This window comes from Cyanistes caeruleus, chromosome 2, assembly GCF_971803275.1.
Source record: "Cyanistes caeruleus chromosome 2, bCyaCae1.hap1.1, whole genome shotgun sequence".
In the NCBI taxonomy this organism is placed as follows: domain Eukaryota; kingdom Metazoa; phylum Chordata; class Aves; order Passeriformes; family Paridae; genus Cyanistes; species Cyanistes caeruleus.
In genome coordinates, this window is record NC_141702.1 from 1948963 (window position 1) to 1966941 (window position 17979).

Sequence of the window (17979 nt, forward strand, 5' to 3'; positions counted from 1 at the left end):
CCCAACCAGTGGGGATGAACCCAACCCAACAGAACCCAACAGAACCCAAAAGAACCCAACAGAACCCAACAGAACCAAAACAAACTCAATGGAACCCATCCCAACCAGTGGGGATGAACCCAACCCAACAGAACCCAACGAAACCGAACCAAACCCAACCAAATCAAACAAAACCCAACAGGACCAAACCAAACCAAACCAAATGGAACCAAACCAAACCAAATGAAGCCCAACCCAACAGAACCGAACCAAACCCAACAGAACCCAACAGAACCCAACAGAACCAAACAGAACCCAAGGGAACCCAACGGAACCCAACGAAACCAAACAAAACCCAAAGAACCCAACAGAACCAAACCAAACCAAAGCCAATGGAACCAAACGAAACCAAACGAAACCCAACCCAACGGAACCGAACTGAACCCAACAGAACCAAAACAAACCCAATGGAACCCAACCCAACCCAACCAGTGGGGATGAACCCAACCCAACAGAACCCAACTGAACCAAGTCCAACCCAACAGAACCAAACGGAACCGAACAGAACCCAACAGAACCAAACCAAACCCAACCAAATAGAACCAAACCAAACCCAACCGAACCCAAGAGACCCAAACCCAACCCAACCAGTGGGGATGAACCCAACCCAACAGAACCCAACAGAACCAAACCAAAACAAATGGGACCAAACCAAACCCAATGGAACCAAAACAAACCAAATAAAACCCAACCAAACCAAACTCAACCCAACAGAACCCAACAGAACCAAACATAACCCAATGGAACCGAACCCAGCCCAACAGAATCAAACCCAACAGAACCGAATCAAACCCAAAAGAACCCAACCCCCATGGAACCCGATGGAACCAAAACCAACCAAACTCAACCCAACAGAACCCAACGGAACCGAACCCAACAGAACCCAACAGAACCAAACCAAACCAAACCCAATGGAAGCAAACCAAACCCAACCGAACCCAAGAGACCCAAACCCAACCCAACCAGTGGGGATGAACCCAACCCAACAGAACCCAACAGAACCCAACAGAACCAAACCAAAACAAATGGGACCAAACCAAACCCAATGGAACCAAAACAAACCAAATAAAACCCAACCCAACAAAACCGAACCCATCAGAACCCAACAGAACCAAACCAAACCCAACCAGTGGGGATGAACCCAACCCAACAGAACCCAACGGGACCAAAACGAGCCCAAAAGAACCGAACAGAACCCAACCAAACCCACCCCAACCAAATGGGACCAAACCCAACAGAACCCAATTGAACTAAGTCCAACCCAACAGAACCGAACGGAACCGAACCCAACCCAACAGAATCAAACAGAACCCAACGGAACCGAACCAAACCCAACAGAATCAAACAGAACCCAACGGAACCAAACCAAACCAAACCAAATGGAACCAAAACAAACCAAATGAAACCCAACCCAAGGGAAACGAACTGAACCCAACAGAACCCAACAGAACCAAAACAAACCCAATGGAACCCAACCCAACCCAACCAGTGGGGGTGAACCCAACCCAACAGAATCAAACAGAACCCAACGGAACCGAACCCAACCCAACCCAATGGAACCAAAACAAACCAAATGAAACCCAACCCAACCCAACTGAACTGAATCCAACAGAACCCAACAGAACCAAACCAAACCAAACCCAATGGAACCAAACCAAACCCAACCGAACCCAAGAGACCCAAACCCAACCGAACCCAACCGAACTGAATCCAACAGAACCCAACAGAACCAAAACAAACCCAATGGAACCCAACCCAACCAGTGGGGATGAACCGAACCCAGCAGAACCGAACCAAACCCAACAGAACCGAACCTGGTGGAACAAGGCCCAACAGAAGCAAACCAAACCAAACAGAACCCAACGGCACCAAACAGAACCAAACTCAACCCAACAGAACCCAATGGAACCAAACCCAACTCAATGGAACCCAACGGAACAAAACAGAACCAAACCCAACGGAACCGACCCCAACAGAACCCAAATGAACCCAATGGAACCGAATGGGACCAAACCCAACCCAACAGAACCCAACGGAACCCAACGAAACCGAACAGAACCCAAAGAACCCAACAGAACCCAAAGAACCCAAGAGAACCAAATGGAACCAAACGGAACCCAATGGAACCCAAAGAACCAAACAGAACCAAAGAGAACCCAAAGAACCCAAAGAACCCAATGGAACCCAAAGAACCCAACGGAACCAAAGAGAACCCAAAGAACCCAAAGAACCCAATGGAACCCAACGGAACCCAACGGAACCAAAGAGAACCCAAAGAATCAAACGGAACCCAACGGAACCAAACAGAACCAAACGGAACCCAAAGAACCCAACGGAACCCAACGGAACCCAACGGAACCCAACAGAACCAAACAGAACCAAATGAACCCAAAGAACCAAACGGAACAAAAGAGAACCCGAAGAACCCAAAGAACCCAATGGAACCCAACGGAACCCAACGGAACCAAAGAGAACCCAAACAACCCAACGGAACCCAACGGAACCAAACAGAACCCAATGAACCAAACGGAACCAAACGAAACCAAACGGAACCCAAAGAACCGAACAGAACCCAAAGAACCCAAAGAACCCAAAGAACCCAACAGAACCCAACGGAACCCAACGGAACCCAACGGAACCAAATGAACCCAAAGAACCCAACGGAACCAAACCCAACCCAACAGAACCCAACAGAACCCAACGGAACCAAACCCAACCCAACAGAACCAAACCCAACCCAACAGAACCCAACAGAACCCAACAGAACCAAACCCAACCCAACAGAACCCAACAGAACCCAACAGAACCCAACAGAACCCAACAGAACCCAACAGAACCCAACAGAACCCAACAGAACCCAACAGAACCGAACAGAACCGACCCCCAGGGAATGAAACCCAAGGCCCCCCCAGGCCCCCCCAGGCCGGGGATCGGAACCGGGCGGAGCCGGAAAAAGAAAATGAAAAATAGAAATAAAACAGAATAAATGTTAAGAAATATAAAATAATACAAAGAGAAATAAAGAAAAATAAAATAAAATAAAATAAAATAAAGTACAATAAAATACAATGGAATAAAATACAGCAAATACAAAAGCTAAAAAAAATAAAATAAAATAAAGCAAAATAAAATATATAAAAATAAAGTTAAACAAAAAGTAAAATAAAAATACAAAATTAAATTAAATTAAATTAAAATAAAATAAAATATATAAAAATAAAATAAAGTAAAATAAAATACATAAAAATAAAGTAAAACAAAAAGTAAAATAAGAATAATACAAAATTAAATTAAAATAAAATAAAATATATAAAAATAAAATAAAGTAAAATAAAACATATAAAAATAAAGTAAAACAAAAAGTAAAATAAAAATAATACAAAATTAAATTAAATTAAATTATATTAAAATAAAATATATAAAAATAAAATAAAGTAAAATAAAAATGCAAAATTAAATTAAAATAAAGCAAAATCAAAATAATACAAAATTAAAATTAAAATAAAATAAAATAAAAATAATACCAAATTAAAATAAAATAAAATAGAACATATAAAACCAAAATAAAACAAAAAGTAAAATAAAAATCATACAAAATTAAAATAAAATAAAATAAGATAAAATAAAATAAAATAAAATTGTACTAAATTTAAATAAAATAAAACTAAAATAAAGTAAAATTAAAATAAAAATAAAATTAAAATGAAATTCAATAAAACAAAATAAAATTTTTAAAAAAATTAATGGAAGTCAAATCAAATAAATTGAAATTGAATAAAAGAAATCAAAAAAAGAAATTGAAACAAATCAAAATAAAATAAATAAACTGCACAATCAAATGAAACAAAATCAAATTAATCAAAATTAAAGAAATAAAATACAATGGAAATAAAATGGAAATAAAACAAAAAATAAACTGAAATAAACTGAAATAAAATTAAATCAAGTAAAATAAAATAAAATAAAATAAAATAAAATAAAATAAAATAAAATTTTAAAATTGAATTGAATTAAGTTGAATTAAATTGAATTAATCTCCCAGGAAAGGAAAATGAAATGAAATTAAATGAAATAAAATAGAATCAAATAAAAGTCAAATTTAGTAAAATTGAAATAAAATAAAATTGAAAAGAAAAAAAAAATTAAAGGAAATTAAATTAAATTAGATTAAAGCAAAACAAAACAAAGTAAAATTGAAATAAAATTGAAAGAAATTGAAATAAATTGAAATAAAATGAAATAAAATGAAATAAAATAAAAAATAAAATAAAATGAAACAAAAAAGTAAAAATACAATAAAATTCAATAAAATGCAATACAATTCGATAAAATACAATAAATAAAATAAAATAAAATAAAATAAAATAAAATAAAATAAAATAAAATAAAATTTGACTGAATTAAACTGAATTAAACTGAATAAAATTGAATTAAACTCCCTGGGTAGGAAAATGAAATTAAATGAAACAAAATTAAATTAAATAAAATTAAATTGAATAAAATTAAATTGAATTAAATTGAATTAAATTGAATTAAATTGAATTAAATTGAATTAAATTCCCAGTGAAGAAAAATGAAATGAAACAAAAGAAACTAAAATAAAAGTGGAATTTAATAAAATTGAAATAAAATAAATTAAAGTAATAGAAAAGAATAAAATAACAACGAAATTAAATTAAATTAAATTAAATTAGAGCAAAAGCAAATGAGGTAAAACAAAGCGAAATTAAATTCAATTTAAATTAAATTAAATTAAATTTCTTCCCAAATTCTGTTTTTTTTTCCAGGGAATTTTCCAAGATTTTCCCGATTTTTCCTTCCATTCCCATCAATTTTTTTTCCATCAAAACCACCGGAATTTCCAGATTTTTCCCATCAAACCATTCCCAATTTTCCACCAAAATTCCCAAATTCCTCAAAGCTGAAAATTCCACAAAAAAACTTGGGAATTTCATCCCAAAACGGGAAAAAATTTGGGGAAAATTCCCAAAAAATGAAGAATTCCAAGATTTTTTTTTTGCTGTTTGGAATTCCAGATTTTTTTATCCCCAAAAAAAATCCTTGGAAAAAATCGGAATTTACCTGGAGAAACTCACGGGAAATCCAAAAATTTCGGGAATTCCATGGGAATCTCGATTCCCAAATCCTGCAAAACAAAAAAAAAAAAGGGAAAAATTTGGATTCATTTGGGAATTTTTCCTCTCGGAATTTTGGGATTTTTTCCGTCTCAATCCCCAAAAAAAAATTCCAAGAAAAAAAATTTAAATTTTTTTGGGGGTTTTTGATCGTTTTGGGTGGAAAAAATGGGGAAAAAATCCCGGAAAAGCAAAAAATTCCTGGAAAAATGGGCGGAGTTAAAGGAATTTCCTCTTTTTTTTTTCAGGAAAATCTGGGAATTCCGCGGTTTTACCCAAAAATTCCCAAATTTTCTCCGTTTTTCTGGGAAAATTCCAAGATTTTCTCCATTTTTCCAAGAAAATTCCTGAATTTTTGCAATTTTTCTGTAAAAGTTCCTGATTTTTTCTCTATTTTTCCATGAAAATCCTGGATTTGCTCCATTTTTCCAAGAAAAATCCTGGATTTTTTCCATTTTTCCAAGAAAATCCTGGATTTTCTCCATTTTTCCATGAAAATTCCAAGATTTTCTTAATTTTTCCAGGAAAATTCCAGGATTTTCTCCATTTTTCCATAAAAATTCCCAAATTTTCTCCGTTTTTCTGGGAAAATTCCAAGATTTTCTCCATTTTCCCATGAAAATTCCAAGATTTTGCTCAATTTTTCTGTAAAAATTCCTGAATTTTCTCCATTTTTCCATGAAAATCCTGGATTTTCTCCATTTTTCCAAGAAAATTCCTGGATTTTTTCCATTTTTCTGTAAAAGTTCCTGAATTTTTCTCAATTTTTCCATGAAAATCCTGGATTTCCTCCATTTTTCCAAGAAAAATCCTGGATTTTTTCCATTTTTCCAAGAAAATTCGCAGATTTTCTCCATTTTTCCATGAAAATTCCAAGATTTTCTTAATTTTTCCAGGAAAATTCCAGGATTTTCTCCATTTTTCCATAAAAATTCCCAAATTTTCTCCGTTTTTCTGGGAAAATTCCAAGATTTTCTCCATTTTTCCAAGAAAATTCCTGGATTTTGCTCAATTTTTCTGTAAAAATTCCTGAATTTTCTCCATTTTTCCATGAAAATCCTGGATTTGCTCAATTTTTCCACAAAATTTCCTGGATTTTTTCCATTTTTCCAAGAAAATTCCTGGATTTTGCTCAATTTTTCCATGAAAATTCCTGGATTTTCCTCCTTTTTTCCAAGAAAAATCCCAGATTTTCTCAATTTTTCCATGAAAAATCCTGGAATTTGCTCCATTTTTCGAAGAAAAATCCCAAATTTTTTCCATTTTTCCAAGAAAATTCCCAGATTTTCTTTACTTTTCCATTAAAATTCCTGGATTTTGCTCAATTTTTCCAAGAAAATTCCAAGATTTTCTCAATTTTTCCATGAAAATTCCCAAATTTTCCTCCTTTTTTCCAAGAAAAATCCTAGAATTTCTCCATTTTTCCATGAAAATCCTGGATTTCCTCCATTTTTCCAAGAAAATTCCTGGATTTTTTCCATTTTTCCAAGAAAATTCGCAGATTTTCTCCATTTTTCCATGAAAATTCCAAGATTTTCTCAGTTTTTCCAAGAAAATTACCAAATTATCTCCATTTTTCCAAGAAAAATCCCAGATTTTCTTAATTTTTCCAGGAAAATTCCAGGATTTTCTCCATTTTTCCAAGAAAATTCCTCGATTTTGCTCAATGTTTCTGTAAAAGTTCCTGAATTTTTCTCAATTTTTCCATGAAAATCCTGGATTTCCTCCATTTTTCCAAGAAAAATCCCAAATTTTCTCCATTTTTCCATGAAAATTCCCGGATTTTTTCCATTTTTCCATGAAAATTCCTGGATTTTTTCCATTTTTCCATGAAAATTCCTGAATTTTCTCAGTTTTTTCCATGAAAAATCCCAGATTTTCTCCACTTTTCAAAGAAAATTCCAAGATTTTTCTCAATTTTTCCACGAAAATTCCAGGAAAATTCACAGAATTTTTAAATTTTTCCCAGAAAACTCCAAGATTTTCTCCATTTTTCCATAAAAATTCTTGACTTTTCTCAGTTTTTCCATGAAAAATCCTGGATTTTCTCAATTTTTCCAGGAAAATCCTCAGATTTTTTCCATTTTTCTAAGAAAAAATCCCAGATTTTCTTTACTTTTCCATTAAAATTCTTGGATTTTTCTCAGTTTTTCCAAGAAAAATCCCAAATTTTCTCCATTTTTTCACGAAAATTCCAGGAAAATTCACGGAATTTTTCAATTTTTCCCAGGAAATTCCCAGATTTTCTCAGTTTTTCCATGAAAATTCCTGGATTTGCTCCATTTTCCCAGGAAAATTCCCAAATTTTCTCAATTTTTCCAGGAAAATCCTCAGATTTTTTCCATTTTTCCAGGAAAATTCCCAGATTTTCTTTACTTTTCCATTAAAATTCCTGAATTTTTCTCAATTTTTCCATGAAAATCCTGAATTTTCTCCACTTTTCCAAGAAAATTCCTGGATTTTCTCAGTTTTTTCCATGAAAACTCCAGGATTTTCTCAATTTTTCCATGAAAATTCCCAAATTTTCCTCCTTTTTTCCAAGAAAAATCCCAAATTTTCTCAATTTTTCCACAAAATTCCAGGAAAATTCACAGAATTTGTTCAATTTTTCCCAGAAAATTCCCAGATTTTCTCCATTTTTCCATAAAAATTCCTGAATTTTCTCAGTTTTTCCACAAAAATCCTGGAATTTCCTCCACTTTTCCCTAAAAATCCCTGAAATTCCTGAATTCCAGAAGTTTCCGAGAGGGGGGGAAAAAAATGGGAAAATTCCCCAAAAAAATCCAACGGGAAAAGGGGAAAAATTGGGAATTTTGGGGAATTTGAGGGCTGAAAAAAGGGAAAATTTGGGAATTTGGGGAATTTTAGGGGGGAATTTTGGGGAATTCTTGGAATTTGAGGGCTGGAAAAAGAGGAAAATTTGGGAATTGTGGGAAATTGAGGGCAAAGAATGAAAAATTTGGGAATTCTGGGAATTTGAGGGTGGAGAAGGGAAAAATTTGGGAATTTTGGGAAATCGAGGCCTGGAAAAATGGAAAATTCCGGGAATTGTGGGAAATTGAGGGGGGAGAAGGGAAAATTCGGGGAATTCTGGGAATTTGAGGGCTGGAAAAGGGAAAAAAATTGGGAATTTTAGGGGGAATTTTGGGGGAATTCTGGGAAATCGAGGCCAAAGAACGAAAAATTTGGGAATTTTGGGAATTTGAGGCTGGAAAAAGGGAAATTTTGGGAATTTTGGGAATTTTAGGGGAAATTTTTTTGGAATTTTTTTGGAATTCTTGGAATTTGAGGGCTGGAAAAAGGGAAAATTTGGGAATTCTGGGAATTTAAGGGAGGGAAAATTGGGAATTGTGGGAAATCGAGGGCTGGAAAAGGAAAAATTTGGGAATTTTGGGAATTCGAGGGCAGGGAAAGAGAAAAAATTGGGAATTTTGGGAAATTGAGGGCTGAAAAAAGGGAAAATTTGGGAATTTTTGGAATTTGAGGGGGGATTTTTTTGGGAATTCTGGGAAATTGAGGCCAAAGAATGAAAAATTTGGGAATTGTGGGAATTTGAGGGCTGGAAAAAGGGAAATTTTGGGAATTTTGGGAATTTTAGGGGGAATTTTTGGGGAATTCTTGGAATTTGAGGGCTGGAAAAAGAGGAAAATTTGGGAATTCTGGGAAATCGAGGTCTGGAAAAGGGGGAAATTCTGGGAATTGTGGGAAATTGAGGGGGGAGAAGGGAAAATTTTGGGAATTGTGGGAATTTGAGGGTTGGGAAAAGGAAAAAAATTGGGAATTTGAGGGGGAATTTTGGGGGAATTCTGGGAAATCGAGGCCAAAGAATGAAAAATTTGGGAATTTTGGGAATTTGAGGGCTGGAAAAGGGAAAATTTGGGAATTTGGGGAATTTTAGGGGGGAATTTTGGGGAATTCTTGGAATTTGAGGGCTGGAAAAAGAGGAAAATTTGGGAATTCTGGGAATTTGAGGGCAAAGAAGGAAAAAATTTGGGAATTTTGGGAAATCGAGGTCTGGAAAAAGGGAAAATTCGGGGAATTCTGGGAATTTGACGGCTGGAAAAATGGAAATTTTGGGAATTTTGGGAATTTTAGGGGGAATTTTTGGGAATTCTGGGAATTTGAGGGCGGGAAAAAGGAAAAAAATTGGGAATTTTAGGGGGAATTTTTTGGGAATTCTGGGAAATTGAGGCCTGGAAAAAGGGGAAAATTTGGGAATTGTGGGAATTTGAGGGCTGGAAAAAGGGAAAATTCCGGGAATTGTGGGAAATTAAGAGTGGAGAAGGGAAAAATTTGGGAATTGTGGGAAATTTAAGGAGGGGAAAAGGGAAATTTTGGGAATTTTGGGAATTTTAGGGGGAATTTTTGGAGAATTGCAGGAATTCGAGGGCTGGAAAAGGGAAAATTTGGGAATTTTGGGAATTTTTGGAATTTGAGGGGGGAATTTTTGGGAATTCTGGGAAATCGAGGGCTGGGAAAATGGAAAAATTTGGGAATTCTGGGAATTTGAGGGAGGGAAAATTGGGAATTGTGGGAAATCGAGGCCTGGAAAAGGGAAAAATTTGGGAATTTTGGGAATTCAAGGGCAGGGAAAGAGAAAAAATTGGGAATTTTGGGAATTTGAGGGCTGGAAAAAGGGAAAATTTGGGAATTTTTGGAATTTGAGGGGGGAATTTTTGGGAATTCTGGGAAATCGAGGGCTGGAAAAGAGAAAAAATTTGGGAATTCTGGGAATTTGAGGGCTGGAAAAAGGGAAAATTTGGGAATTCTGGGAATTTGAGGGAGGGAAAATTGGGAATTGTGGGAAATCGAGGCCTGGAAAAGGGAAAAATTTGGGAATTTTGGGAATTCTAGGACAGGGAAAGAGAAAAAATTGGGAATTGTGGGAATTTGAGGGCTGGAAAAGGGAAAAAAATTGGGAATTTTGGGAATTTGAGGGCTGGAAAAGGGAAAATTTGGGAATTTTTGGAATTTTAGGGGGGAATTTTTGGGGAATTCTGGGAATTTGAGGGCTGGAAAAAGGGAAAATTCCGGGAATTGTGGGAAATTAAGAGTGGAGAAGGGAAAAATTTGGGAATTGTGGGAAATTTAAGGAGGGGAAAAGGGAAATTTTGGGAATTTTGGGAATTTTAGGGGGAATTTTTGGAGAATTGCAGGAATTCGAGGGCTGGAAAAGGGAAAATTTGGGAATTTTGGGAATTTTTGGAATTTGAGGGGGGAATTTTGGGGGAATTCTGGGAAATTGAGGGCAGGGAAAGAGAAAAAATTTGGGAATTCCGGGAATTTGAGGGCTGGGAAAAGGGAAAATTTGGGAATTGTGGAAAACTGAGGACAGGGAAGGGGAAATTCAGGGAATTCTGGGAAATCGAGGCCTGGAAAAAGGGGAAAATTTGGGAATTTTGGGAATTCGAGGGCAGGGAAAGAGAAAAAATTGGGAATTGTGGGAAATTGAGGGCTGGAAAAGGGAAAATTTGGGAATTTTGGGAATTTTAGGGGGAATTTTTGGGGAATTCTTGGAATTTCATGGCTGGAAAAAGAAGAAAATTTGGGAATTCTGGGAAATTGAGGGCAAAGAATGAAAAATTTGGGAATTTTGGGAATTTGAGGGTGGAGAAGGAAAAAATTTGGGAATTTTGGGAAATCGAGGCCTGGAAAAGGGGAAAATTCCGGGAATTGTGGGAAATTGAGGGGGGAGAAGGGAAAATTCGGGGAATTCTGGGAATTTGAGGGCGGGAAAAAGGAAAAAAATTGGGAATTTGAGGGGGAATTTTGGGGGAATTCTGGGAAATTGAGGCCAAAGAACGAAAAATTTGGGAATTCTGGGAAATCGAGGCCTGGAAAAGGGGAAAATTTGGGAATTTTGGGAATTTTTTGGGAATTTTTTTGGGAATTCTGGGAAATTGAGGCCAAAGAATGAAAAATTTGGGAATTCTGGGAATTTGAGGGCTGGAAAAGGGAAAAAAATTGGGAATTTTAGGGGGAATTTTTGGGAATTCTGGGAAATTGAGGCCAAAGAACGAAAAATTTGGGAATTGTGGGAATTTGAGGACAGGGGAAGGGGAAATTTTTGGGAATTCCAGGAATTGGAGGGCTGGAAAAAGGGAAATTTTGGGAATTTTGGGAATTTGAGGGAGGGAAAATTGGGAATTGTGGGAAATCGAGGCCTGGAAAAGGGAAAATTTGGGGAATTTTGGGAATTCGAGGGCAGGGAAAGAGAAAAAATTGGGAATTTTGGGAAATTGAGGGCTGGAAAAGGGAAAAAATTGGGAATTGTGGAAAACTGAGGCTTGGAAAAATGGAAAATTTGGGAATTCTGGGAATTCGAGGGGAGGAAAAGGGGAAAATTTGGGAATTGTGGGAATTTGAGGGCAAAGGAGGAAAAAATTCTGGGAATTGAGGGCAGGGAAAGGGAATTTTTTGGAGATTTGCAGGAATTTGAGGGCTGGAAAAAGGGAAAATTTGGGAATTTTGGGAATTTGAGGGGGGAATTTTTGGGAATTCTGGGAATTCGAGGGCAGGAAAAAGAGAAAATTCCGGGAATTGTGGAAAATTAAGGGTGGAGATGGGAAAAATTTGGGAATTGTGGGAAATTTAAGGAGGGAAAAAGGGAAATTTTGGGAATTTTTTTGGGAATTTTAGGGGGGAATTTTTGGGGAATTCTGGGAATTTGAGGGCTGGAAAAAGAGGAAAATTTGGGAATTCTGGGAAATCGAGGCCTGGAAAAGGGGAAAATTCCGGGAATTGTGGGAAATTGAGGGGGGAGAAGGGAAAATTCGGGGAATTCTGGGAATTTGAGGGCTGGAAAAAGGAAAAAAATTGGGAATTTTAGGGGGAATTTTGGGGAATTCTGGGAAATCGAGGCCAAAGAACGAAAAATTTGGGAATTTTGGGAATTTGAGGCTGGAAAAAGGGAAATTTTGGGAATTTTGGGAATTTTAGGGGAATTTTTTTTGGAATTTTTTTGGAATTCTGGGAATTTGAGGGCTGGAAAAAGGGAAAATTTGGGAATTCTGGGAATTTGAGGGAGGGAAAATTGGGAATTGTGGGAAATCGAGGCCTGGAAAAGGAAAAATTTTGGGAATTTTGGGAATTCAAGGGCAGGGAAAGAGAAAAAATTGGGAATTGTGGGAAATCGAGGGCTGGAAAAGGGAAAATTTGGGGAATTTTGGGAATTTGAGGGGGGAATTTTTTTGGGAATTCTGGGAAATTGAGGCCAAAGAATGAAAAATTTGGGAATTTTGGGAATTTGAGGGTGGAGAAGGGAAAAATTTGGGAATTTTGGGAAATCGAGGTCTGGAAAAGGGGAAAATTCCGGGAATTGTGGGAAATTGAGGGGGGAGAAGGGAAAATTCGGGGAATTCTGGGAATCTGAGGGCTGGAAAAGAGAAAAAATTTGGGAATTTTAGGGGGAATTTTTGGGGAATTCTGGGAAATTGAGGCCAAAGAACGAAAAATTTGGGAATTCTGGGAAATCGAGGCCTGGAAAAAGGGGAAATTTTGGGAATTTTGGGAATTCAAGGGCAGGGAAAGGGAAAAAATTGGGAATTGTGGGAAAATTAGGGGGGAATTTTTTGGGAATTCTGGGAAATTGAGGCCAAAGAACGAAAAATTTGGGAATTGTGGGAATTTGAGGGCAAAGAAGGGGAAAAATCGGGAATTCTGGGAATTTGAGGGAGGGAAAATTGGGAATTGTGGGAAATCGAGGCCTGGAAAAGGGAAAATTTGGGGAATTTTGGGAATTCAAGGGCAGGGAAAGAGAAAAAATTGGGAATTTTGGGAAATTGAGGGCTGGAAAAGGGAAAAAATTGGGAATTGTGGAAAACTGAGGCTTGGAAAAATGGAAAATTTGGGAATTCTGGGAATTCGAGGGGAGGAAAAGGGGAAAATTTGGGAATTGTGGGAATTTGAGGGCAAAGGAGGAAAAAATTCTGGGAATTGAGGGCAGGGAAAGGGAATTTTTTGGAGAATTGCAGGAATTCGAGGGCTGGAAAAGGGAAAATTTGGGAATTTTGGGAATTTTTGGAATGTGAGGGGGGAATTTTTTGGGAATTCTGGGAAATCGAGGGCTGGAAAAATGGAAAAATTTGGGAATTCTGGGAATTTGAGGGCTGGGAAAAGGGAAAATTTGGGAATTGTGGAAAACTGAGGACAGGGAAGGGGAAATTTTGGGAATTCTGGGAAATAGAGGGGAAAGAAGGAAAAAATTTGGGAATTCTGGGAGTTCAAGGGCAGGAAAAGGGGAAAATTCTGGGAATCCTGGGAATTGGAGGGCAGGGAAAGAGAAAATTTGGGAATTGTGGGAATTTGAGGGGGGATTTTTTGGGAATTCTGGGAAATTGAGGGTGGAGAAAGGGGAAATTTGGGAATTTGGGAATTGGAGGGCAGGGAAAGGGGGGAAATTTGGGAATTTGGGAAGCCGTGGGCACGGAGCCCCCTCGGAGGAGCCGTTCCCGATGAACCCGGCTGGGAAACGGCGCCGCCGGGGGATCCGGGGGATCCGGGGGGATCCAGGGGGATCCAGGGGGATCCAGAGGAACCCAGAGGGACCCAAAATGATCCAGGGGGATCCAAAGGAACCCAGAGGGATCCAGAGGGATCCAGAGGGACCCCAAATTATCCAGAGGGATCCAGAGGAACCCTCGAGGGGTCCAGAGGGATCCAGGGGGATCCAAAGTGACCCAGAGGGATCCAGAGGGATCCAGAAGGGCCCCAAATTATCCAGAGGGATCCAAAGGGATCCAAAGGGATCCAGAGGGATCCAAAGGGATCCAGAGGAACCCTCAAGGGATCCAGAGGGATCCAGAGGGATCCAGGGGGATCTAAAGTGACCCAGAGGGATCCAGAGAGATCCAAAGGGATCCAGAGGAACCCTCAAGGGATCCAGAGGGGCCCAGAAGAACCCCCGAGGGACCCAGAGGGACCCAGGGGGACCCAGAGGGATCCAAAGGGATCCAAAGTGACCCAGAGGGATCCAAAGGGATCCAAAGGGATCCAAAGGGACCCAGAGGGACCCAGAGGGATCCAGGGGGATCTAAAGTGACCCAGAGGGATCCAGAGGGACCCAGGGGGACCCAGAGGGATCCAAAGGGATCCAAAGTGACCCAGAGGGATCCAGAGGGATCCAAAGGGATCCAGAGGGACCCAGAGGGATCCCAAGGCCCCGGCAGGGAGGAACTGGAGCCTCCGGGGGTTATTTCGGGAACGCCGGCCCCGCTCCCTCCAGCCCGGCCGGGGCCGTTTGCAGGGCGGGAATAAAGAAATCCAAAACCAATTCATTAAAAAATGGAGAAATGGGTGGATTGAAAAATGGGAAGGATCAAAAGCAGGAGCGAGGGGAGGGGAGGAGGAGGAGGGGAGGGAGGAGAGGTCGGAGCGAGTTTTGCCCTGAACTTGGCGGCGCGGCCGGGCCGGGGGCGGGAGCGGCAGAGGCAGAGGGGACCCGCGGGGGAGGCGATGGCGGAGCCCGGGGTGGGAGCGGAGGCCGGGGAGGGAGCGGAGCCCGGGGAGGGAGCGGAGCCCGGGGAGGGAGCGGAGCCCGGGGAGGGAGCGGGGCCCGGGGAGGGAGCGGGGCCCGGGGAGGGAGCGGAGAGCCCGGGGAGGGAGCGGAGAGCCCGGGGAGGGAGCGGAGCCCGGGGAAGGAGCGGAGCTCGGAGCTCGGAGAAGGATCGGAGCTCGGAGCTCGGGGAGGGATCGGAGCTCGGAGCTCGGAGAAGGATGGGGGCTCGGAGCTCGGGGAGGGATCGGAGCTCGGAGCTCGGGGAGGGATCGGAGCTCGGAGCGGGGAGCTGGGGGACAGGACAGGGCCGGAGCTTGGAGCTCAGGGAGAGCACAGGGCCAGAGCTCGGGGAGAGGAGCTCGGGGAGGGGACAGGGCCGGGTCCGGAGCTCGGGGAGAGGACAGGGCCGGGTCCGGACCTCGGGGAGGGGACAGGGCCGGGTCCGGAGCTCGAGGAGAGGACAGGGCTGGGTCCGGAGCTCGGGGAGAGGACAGGGCCGGGTCCGGAGCTCGGGGAGGGGACAGGGCCGGGTCCGGAGCTCGGGGTGAGGACAGGGCCGGGTCCGGAGCTCGGGGTGAGGACAGGGCTGGGTCCGGAGCTCGGGGAGAGGACAGGGCCGGGTCCGGAGCTCGGGGAGGGGACAGGGCCGGGTCCGCAGCTCGGGGAGGGGACAGGGCCGGGTCCGGAGCTCGAGGAGAGGACAGGGCCAGGCCGGGGCCGGTGCTCGGGTCCGGAGCTCGGGGAGAGGACAGGGCCGGGTCCGGAGCTCGGGGTGAGGACAGGGCCGGGTCCGGAGCTCGGGGTGAGGACAGGGCCGGGTCCGGAGCTCGGGGTGAGGACAGGGCCGGGCCGGGGCCGGAGCCCGGGGAGAGGGGAGCTGGGTGAGGGGAGCTCGGTGGGGGGGGCATGAGCTCGGTGAGGGGGCGGGAGCTCGGTGAGGAGGCCGGAGCTCGGTGAGGGGAGCTCGGTGAGGGGAGCCCGGAGAGGGGATCTCGGTGAGGGGGCTGGAGCTCGGAGAGGGGATCTCGGTGAGGGGGCCGAAGCTCGGTGAAGGAACTCGGTGAGGAGGCCGGAGCTCGGTGAGGGGAGCTCGGAGAGGGGATCTCGGTGAGGGGGCTGGAGCTCGGAGAGGGGATCTCGGTGAGGGGGCTGGAGCTCGGAGAGGGGATCTCGGTGAGGGGGCTGGAGCTCGGAGAGGGGATCTCGGTGAGGGGGCTGGAGCTCTGTGAGGAGGCCGAGCTCGGTGAGGGGGCTGGAGCTCGGTGAGGGGAGCTCGGTGAGGGGAGCTCGGAGAGGGGATCTCGGTGAGGAGGCCGGAGCTCGGTGAGGGGAGCTCGGAGAGGGGATCTCGGTGAGGGGGCTGGAGCTCTGTGAGGAGGCCGGAGCTCGGTGAGGGGGCCGGAGCTCGGTGAGGGGGCCGGAGCTCGGTGAAGAGGCCGGAGCTCAGTGAGGGGAGCCCGGAGAGGGGATCTCGGTGAGGGGGCTGGAGCTCGGTGAGGGGAGCTCGGAGAGGGGATCTCGGTGAGGGGGCTGGAGCTCTGTGAGGAGGCCGGAGCTCGGTGAGGGGGCCGGAGCTCGGAGAGGGGATCTCGGTGAGGGGGCCGGAGCTCGTGAGGGGATCTCGGTGAGGGGGCCGAAGCTCGGTGAAGGGAACTCGGCGAGGAGGCCGGAGCTCGGTGAGGGGAGCTCTGTGCCTGGGCTGGAGCTCGGTGAGGGGGCCGGAGCTCGAGGAGGGAACGCAGCCGAAGCCGGAGCGGGAGGAGGCGCCGCCATGGCCGGGCGAGCTCGGCGCTCGGCCCCGTGACAGCTCCGTGAGGCGCGGGCCCGGCTCCGCCCGCGGGCCCCGCTCGCTGCCGCCGCCGCTGCCGCACTCACCTGCAGCCGAGGCCGCGGCGCTCCGCGCTCCGAGGCCGCTCCCAGGCACCGCGGGGCTGTCGGCGGAGCAGGCGGCCCCGCTGCCGCTCAGGGCTGGCCCCGGGCCGGCCGGGGCCCCCGGGCTGCGCGGAGGCTGCGGGGCTCCGGCTCGGGCTGGCCGCGATCCGCCCTCCTCCCGGCGGGACGGGGCGGAGCTCGGCATGGAGGGAGGACGGGGAGGGGAGCTGGGGATGGGAAGGGGGGAGGGAGGGAAGGAGCCTCCTCTTCCTCCTCCTGCTGCTGCTGCTGCTCTTCCTCCTCCTCCTCCTCCTCCTCCTCCTCCTCCTCCTCCTCCGCTTGCCGAGGCCTCGGAGCTGCTCCGCGCCGCCGCCGCCGCCGCCGCCGCCATCTTCGGCCGCCGGCCCCGGGCTGGGGAACGGGAAAAAAGGGGAAAAAAATGGGAAAAGGGGGGAAAGAAGGGAAAAGGGAACGGGAAGGGATGGAGGGAAGGGAAGGGAAGGGAAGGGAAGGGAAGGGAAGGGAAGGGAAGGGAAGGGAAGGGAAGGGAAGGGAAGGGAAGGGAAGGGAAGGGAAGGGAAGGGAAGGGAAGGGAAGGGATTTCGGGAAGGGATTTCGGGAAGAGATTTAGGGATGGGATTTCGGGAAGGGACTCAGGGAAGGGATTTAGGGATGGGATTTTGGGATGGGATGGGATTTTGGGATGGGAATTCCCTTTTCCTTCTCCCTGTCCCCACCCCGGGCTCGCTCCCGGCGCTGCCCCGGCCAGGCCCGAGTTGGATCCTGAAATTCTGGGATTTGGGAATGGTCCCCGTGGGATTCCTGGAGCTTCCGACCCCATCCCGACCCTGCCCCGGCCAACTTTTCCTTGGGTGCTCCCAGGGATTCTCTGGGAATTCCTTCCCAAATTTCTGCCCAATTCCCAGGGAATTCCCTCCATTCCCAGCCTGGGGTTGGATCCAGCCCCATCCCAAGGGAAGGAATTTTGGGAATTCCCTGGGAATTGGGGACTCCAGGAAGGGTCTCCCTATCCCAGAATTCCATAAAAATCCCTCGGGATGGATCCTGAGCATCCTGGATCCCGGAATGGCTTCAATAATTCCCGAAAAATTCCCGAATAATTCCTGAAAATTCCTGAAAAATTTCTGAATATTTCCCCAGTAATTCCCAAATTATTCCAGAATAATTTTTAAAAATCCAAAAAAATTCCCGAATAATTCCCAAATAATTCCCGAATAATTCCCGATTCATTCTGGATCCAATCCCAGGCTGGGAATGGAGGGAATTCCCTGGCAAAACGGGGAGGGATTTGGGATTTGGGAAGGAATTTCTGGGTTATCCCAAAAAAAAAAACCCAAATCCCAGAAAATCCCTGGATTTCTTTTCCCAAATTCCATAAAAATTCCTCGGGATGGGTCCGGAGCCTCCTGGATCCTG

The 17979-nt window shown here is 44.0% G+C and overlaps 1 protein-coding gene across 4 annotated transcripts in view; it reads right to left on the reverse strand.

The window, feature by feature from the left end:
* NCOA1 (nuclear receptor coactivator 1) overlaps positions 1-16784 on the reverse strand; it is an 87101-nt gene extending 70317 nt beyond the window's left edge. For 2 of the 4 annotated variants that reach the window (XM_086875410.1, XM_086875409.1), the window contains exons 1-2: positions 16546-16589; positions 5122-5185 (exon numbers count right to left, since the gene is read on the reverse strand). The gene's annotated coding sequence lies outside the window, so the exon portion shown is untranslated. Of the gene's footprint in view, positions 1-5121; positions 5186-16545 lie in introns of all 4 variants that reach the window. The other 2 variants (XM_086875412.1, XM_086875408.1) reach the window with 2 other exon arrangements.
* Between the last annotated feature and the right edge of the window lie 1195 nt (positions 16785-17979).